Here is a 6171-nt window from a genome sequence, read left to right on the forward strand (position 1 = left end):
TTCTGATGATCGCACTGGCTCCCGAGATGTGCCCTGCATGCTTGAGCATGACTCATCAAAGGACTCCACCCAACCATCATCAAACTGCACTGGCTCCCACTGCAAGCCGGTATCATCTTCAAATCCTGCTTTCACCCTGAAGTCCCCAAGCTACCTCACTGAGAAACTCAGCATCTCTGGGGGCCTATGATCCACAAGTAAATACATGTGCGTACTTGAAATTTGCCAGTGCAGGGTGGAAAAAACAGAATACTGACCCAGGTTTATTCCCCAAGGCTCTGGAACCTCCTCCCCATCAACATCCGACTTGCCCCTCGCCTTTACAGTTTGGGAGTGAGCTCAGATCCCTCCTCTTCAAGGAATGGGTCCTCCCTAACACCTATGTCTAAACACCGTCCACTCCCCACCATACCTGAGACTGGGTGATCCGATCCCCACAGTTTCCTCCCCTGATTACTTTCTGACAATTGCCCTCCCGTGTTATTAGATCCCCACTCCCTTGTTTCTTTGCTGCCTAATCGTGTTCTTCCCCCTATGATTGTAAAGTGTTCTGTTGCTTCCTGAAGTTCAGCCCGTGCACAATGAATACCCTACTAATAATTTTAAAAGTGGTTTGTTGCACACAAAACAATCTTTGTTGGCCACATCACTTGATTGAATAACCCACACCCAAGGGACTATGCTACCATTTGGCCACTTGTAAAAGTTGATCCTGAGAGGCAAAGTTGCAGATAACGCTTTTGTTCCATGTTCTTCTCGCTTCCTGATGTTGGTATTTTCATACTATTACATATGCATGGTCGTTTATAACAATGTACAGGAGTGTTGACTTTCCTGCTTCTTGACTGACACATCCAGATGACAATCTCTGTTTTTTTTTTTTGCATCACTGTTCATTTTGCTTCTAGGCCTGTATTCTGCTTACCAACTTCTTGAAAGTCTATAACATCATAAAGATTCTGGCTTCCCTATGGGACCAGATCATTTTATTTGGGGAGACCTCTGCAGTGATTTTAGACTAGTTCCCAGATCCAATGGCCATAAACCTTGATCTTGTCATTATTCATGGATGGGTGTTTCAGGTTTTCTGAATTCTCTTCTTACTGATCAGCTTCAGAAGAACTCTGCTACAAGCCTGCTATTGCCTCATGCAATAGGCCTCCTCTGCTATAAGAATCATGGGTTCCTCTTTATGGGAATTTGAAAATTGTTATTCTCTATACACCAGTACTAGTATTATTATAAGCAATGTTCCCATCTTTTTTTTTTATAGAAAATAATGTCTTTTACAAGATCTGTTTATGCCACATAGCATGGGACCTACATCAGCTGTGACGTCTCAGACTACAGCTGGCTACATAGGGATTAGGTAAGGGGCTGTCTGCCATTAGACACATTCCCAAACTACCGTCACTTCCAAGAGATATGAGAGAATCCGGCTGGAAAAACGTTATTGAAGGCATGAGTTATCTAAATGTCTTAGACAGACCTCAAGCTGAACCTTGAAAACATTCTCAAATTGTTCTTGTTACTAGAGAGAGTGCCAAATGATGTCCCAATTTCCTTTCACTGATTGCTCATCAGCAAGTAGAACTGCATACTATGGTACTGTAAATCTGAATGGCCATAGGAACCATCCTGCCCTCAAAAGTAGGAATATGTACTTTTATTGGATCAGAATGCTATACATTTATCCGAAATTATGAAAAAAATATTACCAACATTAGAAATCTGTATGTATATTACACAAAGAGAATAGCTATACAGGACGGTCCCTTTGGTCCTGGCTAACCACTTCTGTTGGCTTGTTAAGAGCTTCTATAATTCATGTTATCCTGATCATTGTTGCTCTCATTTCGTGAGTTTATTGAATATATTTGCTAATCTGATGTGGTTTTAATTATTTGGAAAGGGGAGCTGTTAATACTTTGAGGGCCCAAGAGTCGATCATGCTCATGAGGGCAACTAGAGTGTTGTTTGAGAAGAAACCTTATTTTCTAGAGTTAATAATTCAAAGACTTTAGAGCAGTGAGGCAAAGGAAGGTCATTAGCCTCAAAGGAGAGATTCTGTGTAAGAACAATGCAGATTTAAGTAAATGATTGCTAAAAGAATGTTTATGGAAAATGTTATTATAAGTGAATTTAAATGAAACAAGAAGTATGCTGATTAAAAAAATGACTAGTCATTTTTTTTATTTAGCACCAAGCCTGGAGTAGCTTAGACAGAATTTAATTTTGAATTATACATGTAGAAAGACGCTTGGCATACCAATGCAGTATTTTCTTGTATCATTCTGCTGTTTTAGCACCATTATTCATAACCTTGCTTGCATGACCAAAAGAATACTTCTATATTTTCAACAAATGTTGATAAGGGAGTGTGATTCTTGATTGTATTAAGGGTGCACATCTGTGCTGGTTATCTCTCGAAAACTGAGGAGTGAAATTGGGAGGCCATGATTACCTGTCTCCGAAAATAAAGGTGGTTATTCTGATTGAAAGGAGTGAAGGGCCCCTTTGTGAAGTCATAGAATCTTTCACTCGTATTGAAGTTAATGTTCTGAGAACCTATACAAGTTGCTAATAAAGTAGTGGGGTAACAGAGTTGTGGGATTGCTTGTGAATTGCGTGCTGTCTGGTCCTGTGTTCACCCAGTAGCACTGTTATTAAAGATTTATCAAATTAACCTCACAGAAGATTCAAGCCCTCATCTGATTTTTAAAAAAGCAAACACACACAGTTTTTTATTTTTGTACATATATAGATAGCACTGGATATGTCTCAACTGGCTTAAACACAACAGTGACAATCCTAGTCAATAAACACAAACCGCAATACTTGCCTTAGCCCATCTGACCCCTCTTACGCACTCTACCTCTTTCATAAACCTTGTCATCCGTCACTTATGTTTCAATAATTTCCCAGAATAATTTGGTAGTGATCTTTTATATTTCCTATTTCTGAACCCTTAAAAAAAGTATTTCATGCATTTCATTACTTTACATAATCCTACAAAGTGACCATTGGAAAAGACTTTATCTCGTCCACATTAAATCACTTTACTGGGTGTCTACCTTTGCCGTACATGTATCCTTAATTGTAAACTTAGTCCACAACACCTCAAAGTGATTCCTTCTTGTACCTGTGACGAATCCAGGGAATGTGTCCCCTCTCCCTAAAATGGAGCCACCCCGTTGGGAGTAGGGAAGTGAGCACAATCAGCTTAACTTTAACACCCCCTACAGTAAAGGGGATCCCACTGGAGGTGACTCCCCACTTGGAGGTCCCTAAAATGGGATATTAGTTATCCTCCCTAGCCCCCAGATTCCAATAATACGTGTGTTGGCTACATGGAAGTTAAAATGTCTGATAAGTGGAAACTTCATGTAAGGATGGTTGGTGTGGTTCCTGACCCTCCTTGTGCACAGGATAAACTGGAATTGATAGATACATGGGAAGTCCCTCCCCCTAACAGAGGGATAAAGGGCCAATCAACATTAGAATGAAGCGAGAGACATCCGACAAGTTAGAGACACCTGGAGCCCTTGCCCTTGGAGGATCGACAGAAGAGGAGAGCGTAGGGCAAGCATGACAGACCCGACCGAGCCGAGGCTGCAGAATGCTGACAGCCCTGCCGGAGGAGGAACCGGGAATGCACACCAAGACACTAGTGCAGAAACCCAGCCACAAGATGACAGGCGGGTCGAGAATCGGATGCTGCACGGCAGCTGGAAGCCCATGGGAGGGAGGTGCAAATTCAGCTCGAAGCGTAGAACCCAGTATATGCAGAGGAACCAGTGACACCTGTGAAATACCCTGTTCTACAGAGGAAAACTTCAGTGAAATGAAAGGTGCACGGTGGCTCAAGGAAACCAGGGAGGCAAAGAGCAATCATACTACAGGGTGAGGAGAGAGAAGCAAGACCCCCAAGGCAGGGTGTGAGAAATTATACCCCAAGGTGGGGTGATCAAAACCATATCCCAGGGCCGGGTGAGAGCAACCATACTCCAAGGCAGGGGAAGGGAAGCAAGAACCCACGGTGGGGCACATTAAACCATACCCCCATGAAGGGTGCAAGAAACCATACCCAGGTCAGAGCGAGAGCAACTATCCCCTAAGGCAGGGCAAGTGAAGCAGGAACCTAGGGTGAGAGAATCAAGAACCCAGGGTGGGAAATGATAAACCAGACCCCAAGACAGGTTGTGAGAAGCCATACCCCAGGGCATGGTGAGAGCCATCATACCCCAAGTAGAGGTGAGATATCAAGACCCAGATGTGTGTAACAAGAAAGCAGACCCCAAGGTGGGGCATGAGAGAGTGGACCCCAAGACATGGTAGCAGAACATATATCGCAAGGCGGGGTGAGAAGAACCCAATCCCAAGGTGCATGAAATTCAGGAGCTGCCTCAAGGACAATAAAATACAGACATTTCTTGGTAAGACTACCAAGGATACACTCATTGCAGGGTGGAAAATGAGCCAGATGGTCCCTTGAAGGGATACAAGATAAACAGAGACACTTATGTGGACTTGCTGGAGAAGAAAGACAGACTGAAAATACATTCAGCCTTAGACTGTGCGAATGGGGCAAGGAGCCCTGTTGAGAAAGACGTAACAGGATGGGGGTCAAAAACCAGCAACCATACCATTACAAGGGCCAAGGGCCCAATCATATCTTTTGTCGGATTTATGCATTCTGTTAATAGTGGTAGGGACAGAGCTTAGGTTAGTACAGGTTTCTGGACAGAGGACTTGGTTTTGTAGTGACATCCTGACTAGCCACCCTTTTTAGATATTTTCTATGAAGAATCTTAGACATAGGGACAGCTCATGTTTTCTTTTGGAAACATGAAAATAAGACACTTACAAAGCCACCTTGTCTGTCTCCTGTACTGACCTACCACATACCCCAAAAATATTATCACTTCAACCATACAGTTCAAATCACTCTGTATTGGGCACTGAAACGTTCACAACCATGGCCATTCTTTAGTCACTTCTAAGTGCTAGTTTTGCTCTTAGCCACCAACTGAAACTCTGCTAAAGTCAACCTCCTCTTTATTCCTTGTCCCATCAGATCCTACATGGGGCCACACCTTTCTCTATTCTCCCTTCCAAGCTATTGAATTGCTTTCTGTTGCCATGTTGGATCATACTTGACCACTTCACCCTCTGCAGGGCTGTGCAACCTGGTTCTTTCAACAACAACATTTCTTGTGTTCCGTTGTGCTACCTTTGTATGCAGTGCCCAGAGACCACCTTGTTGGTTAACACCGGTCTCTACAGATGCTTACAATAATGATGATAATATATATCCTTGAACCCTAGTAACTTAGAAAATCTATATGGATTATTGGAGCCTCGGAAAACAAGTTTCTTCTGAAGTAAACCATACTGTGAACAGCAGAAATTAGTCATAATAGTATCACTTGGTAATTGTAATTTTGGGAGTGAGTGAGAGGTCACTGTACGAATGACCACTTAATAGGGAATCTGTCTGTCACTTGATTAAAGAGTAGAAGGAATAAAGCCTGGCAATATGTCTGAGAGACACTGGTTTTATTGGTGAGATCAATTTAAAAACAGAAGGTTAACAATTAAATGAACACTCTTGATTAAAAAGACATAGTCCAGAGTGAATAGTTGTTGTTCATCATTCTGGGTGAAATAAAGTGGTACATGTGTTGATGAGTTTGGTGTGAACGTGGGGTATTCAAGGGGCTGATGGTGTGGCTCCTAGTAGCATGCATCAGGCAAAGGAGCCATGAAAGGGGTAGGCCACCATGGTTCTCCCATCTTGGGAGCTGTACCCTAAATTCAGTTTTAACAGTGACAATGGTAATAGAGTACAGAGCGGTATACTGTACTTTATCTTGCACCACTATCCTTAGATAGGAATGCAGCACTGTTTTTATATCGCTTTGCAAAAAATGTTTACCAAAGACTGTTTGCCAATGCATTAAAAAAAAGCAGAGGATACATGAAAAAAAAAATAGCGTGCTTGTTAAATGTACTCTTTACTGAATGCATTCTCCGGAGACCGGTACATACTGTACTCTACACTTGGGCTTGTACAATGACCCAAAAAAACAGGGAATATGTAAAAACAATAAATAACAATCAAGGAACAAATATTAAATACATCCTGTAGCTTTCCTAGTTTGAAACCAT

The sequence above is a fragment of the Ambystoma mexicanum genome, chromosome 5q, assembly GCF_040938575.1.
Source record: "Ambystoma mexicanum isolate Mex_15411 chromosome 5q, UKY_AmexF1_1, whole genome shotgun sequence".
NCBI classification, from domain to species: Eukaryota; Metazoa; Chordata; class Amphibia; order Caudata; family Ambystomatidae; genus Ambystoma; species Ambystoma mexicanum.